We start from the raw sequence: 14,214 nt of genomic DNA on the forward strand, positions 1-14,214 counted from the left end.
TCTTGTACTTAAGTCGGCATTGTGCCTTTTATATTTAATTTCGATACCATTTCTGTGTTTCATCGTCAATAAGAAGGTCCAAGGAATACAGTAAACCTGAAGAGGAGCATCGGAATCTATAACTAGAGGCACAGGAATGGATCAAGATATAGTCAGTAAGAAGAGTCATTCTTCTTGTACTTAAGTCGGTATTGTGCCTTTTCTATTTAATTCCGATGCAATTTCTGTGTTTCATCGTCAAAAAGAAGGTCAGAGGGATACAGTAAACCTGAAGTGAAGCATCGGAATCTATAACTAGTGTCACCATAATGGTTCAACACAAGGTCAGTAAGAAAAGTTAGTCTGCTTGTACTTAAGACGGCATTGTGCCTTTTCTATTTAATTCCGATGCAATTTCTGTGTTTCATCGTCACTAAGAAGGTCCAAGGGATACAGTGAACCTGAGGTGAAGCTTCGGAATCTATAACTAGTGTCACAGGAATGGTTCAAAGCATAGACAGTAGGAAGAGTCAGTCTTCTTGTACTTAAGTCGGCATTGTGCCTTTTATATTTAATTCCGTTGCAATTTCTGTGTTTCGTCGCCAATAAGAAGGTCCTAAGGATACAGTAAACCAGAAGTGAAGCATCGGAATCCATAACTAATAGCACGGGATTCGTTCAAAACATAGACAGTAGGAAGAGTCAGTCTTCTTGTACTTAAGTCGGCATTTTGCCTTTTGTATTTCATTCGGATGCAATTTCTGTGTTTTATCGTCAATACGAAGGTCCGAGGGATACATTAAACCAGAAGTGAAGCATCGGAATCTGGAACTAGTGTCACAGGAATGGTTCAAATCATAGTCAGTAAGAAGAGTCAACCTTATTGTACATAAGTCAGCATTGTGCATTTTGTATTTAATTCCGATGCAATTTCTGTGTTTCATCGTCAGTAAAAAGGTCCAAGGGATACAGTAAACCTGAAGTGAAGCATCGGAACCTATAACTAATGCCACAGGAATTGATCAAGGTATAGTCAGTAAGAAGAGTCAGTCTTCTTGTACTTAAACGCCATTGTGCCTTTTGTATTTAATTCCGATGCAATTTCTGTATTTCGTCAACATTAAGAAGCCCCAAGGGATACAATATACCTGAAGTGAAGCATCGGAATCCATAACTAGTGTCACAGGAATGGTTCAAAGCATAGACAGTAGGAAGAGACAGTCTTCTTGTACATAAGTCGGCATTGTGCCTTTTCTATATAATTCCGATGCAATTTCTGCGTTTCGTCGTCAATAAGAAGGTCCAAGGGATACAGTAAACCTGAAGTGAAGCATCGGAATCTATACCTAGCGTCACAGGAATGGTTCAAAGCATACACAGTAAGTAGAGTCAGTCTTCTTATACTTAAGTCGGCATTTAGACTTTTGTATATAATTCCGATGCAATTTCTGTGTTTCATCGTCAATAAGAAGGTCCAAGGGATACAGTAAACCTGAAGTGAAGCATCGGAATCTATAACTAGTGTCACAGGAACGGATGAAGATATAGTCAGTAGGAACGGACAGTATTCTTGTACTTAAGTCGGCATTGTGCCTTTTCTATTTAATTCCGATGCACTATCTGTGTTTCATCGTCAATAAGAAGGTCCAAGGGATACAGTAAACCTGAAATGACGCATCGGAATCCATAACTAGTCTCACAGGAATGGTTCAAAGCATAGACAGTAGGAAGATTCAGTCTACATGTACTTAAGTCGGCAGTGTGCATTTTGTATTTATTTCCGATGCAATTTCTGTGTTTCATCGTCAATACGAACGTCAGTGGGATACAGTAAACCTGAAGTGAAGCATCGGATTCTATAACTAGTGTCACAGGAATGGTTCAATACATAGTCAGTAAGAAGAGTCAGTCCTTGTACTTAAGTCGGCATTGTGCCTTTTGTATTTAATTTCGATGCAATTTCTGTGTTTCATCGTCAATAAGAAGGGTCAAGGGATACAGTACACCTGAAGTGGGCATCGGAATGTATAACTAGTGTCACAGGAATGGTTCAAAACATAGACAGTAAGAAGAGTCAGTCCTCTCGTACTTAAGTCGGCATTGTGCCCTTTTCAATTTAATTCCGATGCAATTACTGTGACTCATCGTCAATACGAATGTCAGAGGGATACAGTAAATTTGAAGTGAAGCATCGGAATCTCTAACTAGTGTAACAGGAATGGTTCAAAACACGGACAGTGGGAAGAATCAGTCTACATGTACTTAAGTCGGCATTGTGCCTTTTGTATTTATTTCCGATGCAATTTCTGTGTCTCATCGTCAATACGAAGGTCAGAGGGATACAGTAAACCTGAAGTAGAGCATCGGAATCTATAACTAGAGTCACAGGAATGGTTCGAATCATAGACAGTAAGAAGAGTCAGTCTTCATGTACTTAAGTCGCCATTGTGCCCTTTCCGATTTAATTCCGTTGCAATTTCTGAGTTTCATCGTCAATAAAAAAGTCAGAGGGATACAGTAAACCTGAAGTGAAGCATCGGAATCTCTAACTAGTGTAACAGGAATGGTTCAACACATAGTCAGTAAGAAGAGTCAGTCTGCTTGCACTTAAGACGGCATTGTGCCTTTTGTATTTAATTCCGATGCACTCCCTGCGTTTCATCATCAATAAGAAGGCCCAAGGGATACAGTAAACCTGAAATGAAGCATCGGAATCTATAACTAGTGTCACAGGAATGGTTCAAAACACAGACAGTAGGAAGATTCAGTCTACATGTACTTAAGTCGGCAATGTGCCTTTTGTATTTATTTCCGATGTAATATCTGTGTTTCATCGTCAATACGAAGGTCAGAGGGATACAGTAAACCTGAAGTGAAGCATCGGAATCCATAACTAGTGTCACAGGAATGGTTCAAAACATAACCAGTAAGAGGAGTCATCCTTCTTGTACTTAAGTCGGCATTGTGCCTTTTGTATTTAATTCCGATGCAGTTCCTGTGTTTTATCGTCAATAAGGTGGTGCAAGGGATACAGTAAACCTGAAGTAGAGCATCGGAATCTGTAACTAGTGTCACAGGAATGGTTCGAAACGTAGACAGTAAGAAGAGTCAGTCTTCTTGTACTGAAGTCGGCATTGTGCCCTTTTCAGTTTAATTCCGAAGCAATTACTGTGTTTCATCGTCAATAAAAAAGTCAGAGGGATACAGTAAACCTGAAGTGAAGCATCGGAATCTCTAACTAGCGCAACAGGAATGGTTCAACACATAGTCAGTAAGAAAAGTCAGTCTTCTTGTACTTAAGACGGCATTGTGCCTTTTCTATTTAATTCCGATGCAATTTCTGTGTTTCGTCGCCAATAAGAAGGTCCAAAGGATACAGTAAACCTGAAGTGAAGCATCAGAATCAATAACGAATGTCACGGGATTCGTTTAAAGCATAGACAGTAGGAAGAGTCATTCTTCTTGTACTTAAGTCGGCATTGTGCCTTTTGTTTTTAATTCCGATGCAATTTCTGTGTTTCATCGTCAATAAGAAGGTCCTAGGGATACAGTAAACCTGAAGTGAAGCATCGGAATCTATAACTAGTGTCACAGGAATGGTTCAAATCATAGTCAGTAAGAAGAGTCAGTCTTCTTGTACTTAAGTCGGCTTTGTGCCTTTTGTATTTAATTCCGATGCAATATCTGTGTTTCATCGATAATAAGAAGGTCACAGGGAAAGAGTAAACGTGAAGTGAAGCATCGGAACCTACAACTAGTATCACAGGAATGGTTCAAATCATAGTCAGTAAAAAGAGTCAGTCTTCTTGTACTTAAGTCGGCATTGGCCTTTTGTATTTGATTCCGATGCAATATCTGTATTTCATCGTTAATAAGAAGGTCATAGGGATACAGTAAACCTTAAGTGAAGCATCGGAATCTACAACTAGTGTCACAGGAATGGTTCAAATTATAGTCAGTAAGAAGAGTCAACCTTCTTGTACATAAGTCTGCATTGTGCCATTTCTATTTAATCCCGATGCAATTTCTGTGTTTCATCGTCAATAAGATGGGCCTAGGGATACAGTAAACCTGAAGTGAAGCATCGGAATCTGTAACTAGTGTCACAGGAATAGTTCAAAACATAGACACTAAGAAGAGTCAGTCTGCTTGTACTTCAGAAGGCATTGTGCCTTTTCTATTTAATTCCGATGCAATTTCTGTGTTTCAACGTGAATAAGATGGTCAGAGGGATACAGTGAACCTAAGATGAAGCATCGGAATCTATAACTAGTGTCACAGGAATGGTTCAAAACATAGACAGTAGGAAGAGTCAGTCTTCTTGTACTTAAGTCGGCATTGTGCCTTTTCTATTTAATTCCGAAACAAATTCAGTGTTTCGTCGCCAATAAGAAGGTCCAAAGGATACAGTACACCTGAAGTGAATCATCGGAATCTATAGCTAGTGTCATAGGAATGGTTCAAAACATTTTCAGTAAGAAAAGTCAGTCTTCTTGTACTTAAGTCGGCATTGTGCATTTTGTATTTAATTCCGATGCAATTTCTGTATTTCATCGTCAATACGAAGGTCAGAGGGATACAGTCAACCAGACGTGATGCAACATAATCTGTAACTCGTGTCACGGGTAATGTTTCAAATCATAGTCAGTAAGAAAAGTCAGTCATCTTGTACTTAAGTAGGCATTGTGCCTTTTGTATTTAATTCCGATGCAATATCTGTGTTTCATCGTTAATAAGAAATTCAGAGGAATGCAGTAAACCTGAAGTGAAGCATCGGAATCTACTACTAGTGTCACAGGAATGGTTCAAATCATAGTCAGTAAGAAGAGTCAGTCTTCTAGTACTTAAGTCGGCATTGTGCCTTTTGTGTTTCATTCCGATGCAATTTCTGTGATTCATCGTCAGTAAGAATGTCCAAGTGATACAGTAAACCTGAAGTGAAGCTTCGGAATCTATAACTAGTGTCACAGGAATGGATCAAGTTATAGTGAGTAAGAGGAGTCAGTCTCCTTGTACGTAAGACGGCATTGTGCCTTTTGTATTTAATTCTGATGCAATTTCTGTATTTCATCGTCAATAAGAAGGTTAAAGGGATACAGTAAACCTGAAGTGATGCATCGGAATCCATAACTAGTGTCACAGGAATGGTTCAAAACATAGAGAATAGGAAGAGTCAGTCTTCTTGTACATAAGTCGGCATTGTGCCTTTTCTATTTAATTCCGATGCAATTTCTGTGTTTCATCGTCAATACGAAGGTTCAAGGGATACAGTAAATCTGAAGTGAAGCATCGGAATGTGTAACTAGCGTCACAGGAATGGTTCAAAACATAGACACTAAGAAGAGTCAGTCTGCTTGTACTTAAGACGGCATTGTGCCTTTTCTATTTAATTCCGATGCAATTTCTGTGTTTCATCGTCAATACGAAGGTCAGAGGGATACAGTAAACCTGAAGTGAAGCATGGGAATCTATAACTAGCGTCACAGGAATGGTTCAAAACATAGACAGTAAGAAGAGTCAGTCCTCTTGTACTTAAGTCGGCATTTAGAGTTTTGTATTTAATTCCGATGCTATTTCTGCGATTCATCGTCAATAAGAAGGTCCAAGGGATACAGTTAACCTGAAATGAAGCATCGGAATCTATAACTAGTGTCACAGGGATGGTTCAAAACAAATTCAGTAGGAAGAGTCAGTCTTCTTGTACTTAAGTCGGCATTGTGCCTTTTGTATTTAATTCAGATGCTATTTCTGTGTTTCATCGTCAATAAGAAAGTCAGAGGGACACAGTAAACCTTAAGTGAAGCATCTGAATCTATAACTAGTGTCACAGGAATGGTTCAAAACATAGTCAGTAAGAAGAGTCAGTCTTCTTGTATTTAAGTCGGCATTGTGCCTTTTGTATTCAATTACGATTCAATTTCTGTGTTTCATCGTCAATAAGATGGTCAGAGGGATACAGTAAACCTGAAGTGAAGCATCGGAATCTAGAACGTTTGTCACAGGAGTGGTTCAAAACATAGACAGTAAGAAGGGTCCGTCTTCTTGTACTTATGTATTCATTGTGCCTTTTGTATTTAATTCCGATGCAATTTCTGTGTTACATCGTCAATAAGAAGGTCCAAGGTATACAGTTAACCTGAAGTGAAGCATCGGAATCTATAACTAGTGTCACAGGAATGGTTCAAAACATAGACAGTAAGAAGAGTCAGTCTTCTTCTACTTAAGTCGGCATTGTGCCTTTTGTATTTAATTCCGATGCAATTTTTGTGTTTCATCGTCAATAAGAAGGTCCAAGGGATACAGTAAACCTGAAATGAAGCATCGGAATGTGTAACTAGCGTCACAGGAATGTTTCAAAACATAGACAGTAGGAACAGTCAGTCTTCTTGTACTTAAGTCGGCATTGTGCCTTTTCTATTTAATTCCGAAACAAATTCTGTGTTTCGTCGCCAATAAGAAGGTCCAAAGGATATAGTTAACCTGAAGTGAATCATCGGAATCTATAACTAGTGTCATAGGAATGGTTCAAAACATTGTCAGTAAGAAAAGTCAGTCTTCTTTTACTTAAACATAGACAGTAGGAACAGTCAGTCTTCTTGTACTTAAGTCGGCATTGTGCCTTTTCTATTTAATTCCGAAACAAATTCTGTGTTTCGTCGCCAATAAGAAGGTCCAAAGGATATAGTAAACCTGAAGTGAATCATCGGAATCTATAACTAGTGTCATAGGAATGGTTCAAAACATTGTCAGTAAGAAAAGTCAGTCTTCTTTTACTTAAGTCGGCATTGTGCCTTTTGTATTTAATTCCGATGCAATTTCTGTATTTCATCGTCAATACGAAGGGCAGAGGGATACAGTCAACCAGACGTGATGCATCATAATCTATAACTAGTGTCACGGGTAATGGTTCAAATCATAGTCAGTAGGAAAAGTCAGTCTTCTTGTACTTAAGTAGGCAACGTGCCTTTTGTATTTAATTCCGATGCAATATCTGTGTTTCATCGTTAATGAGAAGGTCAGAGGGATGCAGTAAACCTGAAGTGAAGCATCGGAATCTACAACTAGTGTCACAGGAATGGTTCAAATCATAGTCAGTAAGAAGAGTCAGTCTTCTTGTACTTAAGTCGGCATTGTGCCTTTGTGTTTCATTCCGATGCAATTTCTGTGTCTCATCGTCAGTAAGAAGGTCCAAGCGATACAGTAAACCTGAAGTGAAGCTTCGGAATCTATAACTAGTGTCACGGGAATGGATCAAGTTATAGTGAGAATGAAGAGTCAGTCTTCTTGTACGTAAGACGGCATTGTGCATTTTGTATTTAATTCTGATGCAATTTCTGTATTTCATCATCAATAAGAAGGTCCAAGGGATACCGTAAACCTGAAGTGAAGCATCGGAATCCATAACTAGTGTCACAGGAATGGTTCAAAACACAGAGAGTAAGAAGAGTCAGTCTTCTTGTACATAAGTCGGCATTGTGCCATTTCTACTTAATTACGATAAAATTTCTGTGTTTCATCGTCAATAAGAAGGTCCAAGGGATACAGTAAACCAGAAATGAAGCATCGGAATCTATAACTAGTGTCACAGAAATGGTTCAAAACATAGACAGTAGGAAGATTCAGTCTACATGTACTTAAGTAGGCATTGTGCCTTTTGTATTTATTTCCGATGCAATTTCTGTATTTCATCGTCAATACGAAGGTCAGAGGGATACACTAAACCTGAAGTGAAGCATCGGAAGCTATAAGTAGTGTCACAGGAATGGTTCAAACATAGTCAGTAAGAAGAGTCAGTCTTCTTGTACTTAATTCGGCATTGTGCCCTTTTCAATTTCATTCCGATGCAATTACTGTGTTTCATCGTCAATAAAAAGGTGAGAGGGATACAGTAAACCAGAATTGAAGCATCGGAATCTCTAACTAATGTAACAGGAATGGCTCAACACATAGTCAGTAAGAAGAGCCAGTCTGCTTGCACTGAAGTATTCATTGTGCCTTTCCTATTTAATTCCGATGCAATTTCTGTGTTTCATCGTCAATAAGAAGGTCTAAGGGATACAGTAAACCTGAAGTGAAGCATCGGAATCTATAACTAGTGTCACAGGAATGGATCAAGATATAGTCAGTAAGAAGAGTCAGTCTTCTTGTACTTAACTCGGCATTGTGCCTTTTGTATTTAATTTCGATGCAATTTCTGTGTTTCATCGTCAATAAGAAGGTCCAAGGGATACAGTAAACCTGAAGTGAAGCATCGGAAGATATATCTAGTGTCACAGGAATGGTTCAAAACATAGACAGTAAGCAGAGACAGTCTTATTGTACATAAGTCGACATTGTGCCTTTTATATTTAATTCCGATGCAATTTCAGTGTTTCGTCGTCAATAAGAAGGTCCAAGGCATACAGTTAACCTGAAGTGAAGCATCGGAATCTATAACTAGCTTCACAGGAATGGTTCAAAACATAGACAGTAAGAAAAGTCAGTCTTCTTGTACTTAAGTCGGCATTGTGCCTTTTGTATTTATTTCAGATGCTATATCTGTGTTTAATCGTCAATAAGAAGGTCAGAGGGACACAGTAAACCTGAAGTGAAGCATTAGAATCTATAACTATTGTCACAGGAATGGCTCCAAACATAGTCAATAAGAAGAGTGAGTCTTCTTGTACTTAAGTCGGCATTGTGCCTTTTCTATTTAATTGCGATGCAATTTCAGTGTTTCATCGTCAATAAGAAGGTCCAAGGTATACAATAAAGCTGAAGTGAAGCATCGGAATCTATAAGTAGTGTCGCAGGAATGGTTCAAAACAAAGTCAGTAAGAAGAGTCAGTCTTCTTGTATTTAAGTCGGCATTGTGCCTTTTGTATTCAATTCCGATTCAATTTCTGTGTTTCATCGTCTATAAGATGGTCAGAGGGATACAGTAAACCTGAAGTCAAGCATCGAAATCTAGAACGTTAGTCACAGGAATGGTTCAAAACATAAACAGTAAGAAGGGTCCGTCTTCTTGTACTTAAGTATTCATTGTGTTTTTTGTATTTAATTCCGATGCAATTTCTGTGTTACATCGTCAATACGAAGGTCCAAGGTATACAGTTAACCTGAAGTGAAGCATCGGAATCTATAACTAGTGTCACAGGAATGGTTCAAAGCATAGACAGTAACAAGAGTCAGTCTTCTACTTAAGTCGGCATTGTGCCTTTTGTACTTAATTCCGATGCAATTTTTGTGTTTCATCGTCAATAAGAAGGTCCAAGGGATACAGTAAACCTGAAGTGAGCATCGGAATGTGTAACTTGCGTCACAGGAATGGTTCAAAACATAGACACTAAGAAGAGTCAGTCTGCTTGTACTTAAGACGGCATTGTGCCTTTTCTATTTAATTCCGATGCAATTTCTGTGTTTCATCGTCAATACGATGGTGAGAGGGATACAGTGAACCTGAAGTGAAGCATCGGAATCTCTAACTAGTGTCACAGGAATGGTTCAACACATAGTCAGTAAGAAGAGTCAGTCTTCTTGTACTTAAATCGCCATTGTGCACTTATCAATTTAATTCCGATGCAGTTACTGTGTTTCATCGTCAATACGAAGTCCAGAGGGATACAGTAAACCTGAAATGAAGCATCGGAATCTCTAACTGGTGTCACAGGGATGGTTCAACACATAGTCAGTAAAAAGAGTCAGTCTTTTTCTACTTAAGTCGGCATTGTGCCTTTTATATTTAATTTCGATGCAATTTCTGTGTTTCCTCGTCAATAAGAAGGTCCAAGGGATACAGTAAACCTGATGTGAAGCAACGGAATGTGTAACTAGCGTCACAGGAATGGTTCAATACATAGACACTAAGAAGAGTCAGTCTGCTTGTTCTTAAGACGGCATTGTGCCTTTTCTATTTAATTCCGATGCAATTTCTGTGTTTCATCGTCAATAAGAAGGTCAGAGGGATACAGTGAACCGGAAGTGAAGCATCGGAATCTCTAACTAGTGTCACAGGAATGGTTCAACACATAGTCAGTAAGAAGAGTAGGTCTTCTTGTACTTAAGCCGGCATTGTGCCTTTTGTATTTCATTCCGATGCACTATCTGTGTTTCATCGTCAATAAGAAGGTCCAAGGGATACAGTAAACCTGAAATGAAGCATCGCACCTATAACTAGTGTCACAGGAATGGTTCAAACATAGACAGTAGGAAGACTCAGTCTACATGTACCTAAGTCGGCATTGTGCCTTTTGTATTTATATCCGATGCAGTTTCTGTGTTTCATCGTCATTAAGAAGGTCAGAGGGATACAGCAAACCTGAAGTGAAGCATCGGAATCTAAAACTAGTGTCACAGGAATGGTTCAAAGCATAGTGAGTAAGAAGAGTCAGTCTTCTTGTACTTAAGTCGGCATTGTGCCTTTTGTATTTAATTCGGATGCAATTTCTGTGTTTCGTCGTCAATAAGAAGGTCCAAGGGATACAGTAAACCTGAAGTGAAGCATCGGAATCTATAACTAGTGTCACAGGAATGGGTCAAGATATAGTCAGTAAGAAGAGTCAGTCTTCTTGTACTTAAGTCGGCACTGGGCCTTTTGTATTTAATTCCGATGCAATTTCTGTGTTTCATCGTCAATAAGAAGGTCCATGGGATACAGTAAACCTGAAGTGAAGCATCGGAATCCATATCTAGTGTCACAGGAATGGTTCCAAACATAGACAGTAGGAAGAGACAGTCTTCTTATACATAAGTCGACATTGTGCTTTTCTATTTAATTCCGATGCAATTTCTGTGTTTCGTCGTCAATAAGAAGGTCCAATGGATACAGTAAACCTGAAGTGAAGCATCGGAATCTATAACTAGTGTCACAGGAATGGTTCAAAACATAGACAGTAAGAAGAGTCAGTCTTCTTGTACTTAAGTCGGCATTGTGCCATTTTCAATTTAATTCCGATGCAATTACTATGTTTCATCGTCAATACGAAGGTCAGAGGGATACAGTAAACCTGAAATGAAGCATCGGAATCGCTAACTAGTGTCACAGGAATGGTTCAACACATAGTCAGTAAGAAGAGTCAGTCTTCTTGTACTTAAGTCGGCATTGTGCCTTTTGTATTTAATTCCGATGCAATTTCTGTGTTTCATCGTCAATAAGAAGGTCCATGGGATACAGTAAGCCTGAAGTGAAGCATCGGAATGTGTAACTAGCGTCACAGGAATGGTTCAAATCATAGACACTAAGAAGAGTAAGTCTGCTTGTACTTAAGACGGCATTGTGCCTTTTCTATTCAATTCCCATGCAATTTCTGTGTTTCATCGTCAATAAGAAGGTCAGAGGGATACAGTGAACCTGAGGTGAAGCATCGGAATCTATAACTAGTTTCACAGGAATGGTTCAAATCATAGACAGTATGAAGAGTCAGACTTCTTTTACTTAAGTCGGCATTGTGCCTTTTCTATTTAATTCCGATGCAATTACTGTGTTTCATCGTCAATCAGAAGGTCAGAGGGATACAGTAAACCTGAAGTGAAGCATCGGAATCTCTAACTAGGGTCACAGGAATGGTTCAACACATAGTCAGTAAGAAGAGTCAGTCTTCTTGTACTTTAGTCGGCATTGCGCCTTTTGTATTTAATTCCGATGCAATTTCTGTGTTTCATCGTCAGTAAGAAGGTCCAAGGGATACAGTAAACCTGAAGTGAAGCATCGAAATATGTAACTAGCGTCACAGTAATGGTTCAAAACATAGACACTAAGAAGAGTCAGTCTGCTTGTACTTAAGACGGCATTGTGCCTTTTCTATTTAATTCCGATGCAATTTCTGTGTTTCATCGTCAATAAGAAGGTCAGAGTGATACAGTGAAACTGAAGTGAAGCATCGGAATCTCTAACTAGAGTCACAGGAATGGTTCAACACATAGTCAGTAAGAAGAGTCAGTCTTCTTGTACTTAAGTCGGCATTGTGCCTCTTCTATTTAATTCCGATGCACTATCTGTGTTTCATCGTGAATAAGATGGTCTAAGGGATACAGTAAACCTGAAATGAAGCATCGGAATCTATAACTAGTGTCACAGGAAGGGTTCAAACATAGACAGTAGGAAGATTCAGTCTACATGTACTTATGTCTGCATTGTGCCTTTTGTATTTATATACGATGCAATTTCTGTGTTTCATCGTCCATAAGAAGGTCAGAGGGATACAATAAACCTGAAGTGGAGCATAGGAATCTCTAACAAGTGTCACAGGAATGGTTCAAATCATAGACAGTAAGAAGAGTCAGTCTTCTTGTACTTAAGTCGGCATTGTGCACTTTTCAATTTAATTCCGATGCAATTACTGTGTTTCATCGTCAATACGAAGGTCAGAGGGATACTGTAAACCTGAAGTGAAGCTTCGGAATCTCAAACTAGTGTAAGAGGAATGGTTCAACACATAGTCAGTAAGAAGAGTCAGTCTGCTTGCACTTAAGACGGCATTGTGCCTTTTCTATTTAATTCCGATGCAATTTCTGTGTTTCATCGTCAACAAGAAGGTCCAAGGGATACAGTAAACCTGAAGTGAAGCATCGGAATCTATAACTAGTGTCACAGGAATGGTTCAAAGCATAGACAGTAGGAAGAGTCAGTCTTCTTGTACTTAAGTTGGCATTGTGACTTTTGTATTTAATTCCGATGCACTACTTGCTTTTCATCGTCAATAAGAAGGCCCAAGGGATACAGTAAACTTGAAATGAAGCATCGGAATCTATAACTAGTGTCACTGGAATGGTTCAAAACACAGACAGTAGGAAGATTCAGTCTAGATGTACTTAAGTCGGCAATGTGCCTTTTGTATTTATTTCCGATGTAATATCTGTGTTTCATCGTCAATACGAAGGTCAGAGGGATACAGTAAACCTGAAGTGAAGCATCGGAATCTATAACTAGTGTCACAGGAATGGTTCAAAACATACCCAGTAAGAAGAGTCAGTCTTCTTGTACTTAAGTCGGCATTGTGCCTTTTGTATTTAATTCCAATGCAATTCCTGTGTTTCATCGTCAATAAGAAGGTCCAAGGGATACAGTAAACCTGAAGTAGAGCATCGGAATCTATAACTAGTGTCACAGGAATGGTTCGAAACGTAGACAGTAAGAAGAGTCAGTCTTCTTGTACTTAAGTCGGCATTGTGCCCTTTTCATTTTAATTCCGATGCAATTACTGTGTTTCATCGTCAATAAAAAAGTCAGAGGGATACATTAAACCTGAAGTGAAGCATCGGAATCTCTAACTAGCGTAACAGGAATGGTTCAACACATAGTCAGTAAGAAAAGTCAGTCTTCTTGTACTTAAGACGACATTGTGCCTTTTCTATTTAATTCCGATGCAATTTCTGTGTTTCGTCGCCAATAGGAAGGTCCAAAGGATACAGTAAACCTGAAGTGAAGCATCGGAATCTATAACTAATGTCACGGGATTCGTTTAAAGCATAGACAGTAGGAAGAGTCAGTCTTCTTGTACTTAAGTCGGCATTCTGCCTTTTGAATTTAGTTCCAATGCAATTTCTGTGTTTCATCGTCAATAAGAAGGTCCTAGGGTACAGTAAACCTGAAGTGAAGCATCGGAATCTATAACTAGTGTCACAGGAATGGTTCAAAACATAGTCTGTAAGAAGAGTCAGTCTTCTTGTACTTAAGTCGGCATTGTGCCTTTTGTATTTAATTCCGATGCAAATTCTGTGTTTCATCGTCAATACGAAGGTCAGGGGGATACAGTAAACCAGAAGTGAAGCATCGGAATCTATAACTAGTGTCACAGGAATGGTTCAAATCATAGTAAGTAAGAAGAGTCAGTCTTCTTGTACTTAAGTCGGCATTGTGCCTTTTGTATTTAATTCCGATGCAATAACTGTGTTTCATCGTTAATAAGAAGGTCAGAGGGATACAGTAAACGTGAAGTGAAGCATCGATATCTACAAGTAGTGTCACAGGAATGGTTCAAATCATAGGCAGTATGAAGAGTCAGACTTCTTGTACTTATGTCGGCATTGTGCTTTTTGTATTTGGTTCCGATGCAATTTTTGTGTTTCATCGTCAATAAGAAGGTCCAAGGGATACAGTAAACCTGAAGTGAAGCATCGGAATGTGTAACTAGCGTCACAGGAATGGTTCAAAACATAGACACTAAGAAGAGTCAGTCTGCTTGTCCTTAAGACGGCATTGTGCCTCTTCTATTTAATTCCGATGCAATTTCTGTGTTTCATCGTCAATAAGAAGGT

This window comes from Schistocerca piceifrons, unplaced genomic scaffold, assembly GCF_021461385.2.
Source record: "Schistocerca piceifrons isolate TAMUIC-IGC-003096 unplaced genomic scaffold, iqSchPice1.1 HiC_scaffold_2325, whole genome shotgun sequence".
Lineage (NCBI taxonomy): Eukaryota > Metazoa > Arthropoda > Insecta > Orthoptera > Acrididae > Schistocerca > Schistocerca piceifrons.